Consider the following 340-nt stretch of genomic DNA (forward strand, 5'->3'; position numbering starts at 1 on the left):
CGCGTTCCTATGTAAACAAGTATTGTATTTACGGTGCGTTTGCTGTATTTTAACCCAGGATAACGTAAATGCATAAAAGTTTGTATACGTGTCTAGTGTAGTTCGCCGGAACAAGCGCTTTTCAATGTTCAGTACTTCAAACACAGGGACTGCACTTGTATATATAGTTTTTTTTTCACCAGTGCATTTTATTTATATTTCCATTTTTTCTCTATTTCGCATGTATGCATACTATTTTTGGTGCACTTCCTGTGCGTTTGATTTACGAGTGGTTCAGCTGGAATAAACGATTGCCTCGTTTTGAATTACAGATGTAACCTATCTTTAATTTTGATGCTGT

Source organism: Penaeus monodon, chromosome 20 (assembly GCF_015228065.2).
Source record: "Penaeus monodon isolate SGIC_2016 chromosome 20, NSTDA_Pmon_1, whole genome shotgun sequence".
NCBI lineage: Eukaryota > Metazoa > Arthropoda > Malacostraca > Decapoda > Penaeidae > Penaeus > Penaeus monodon.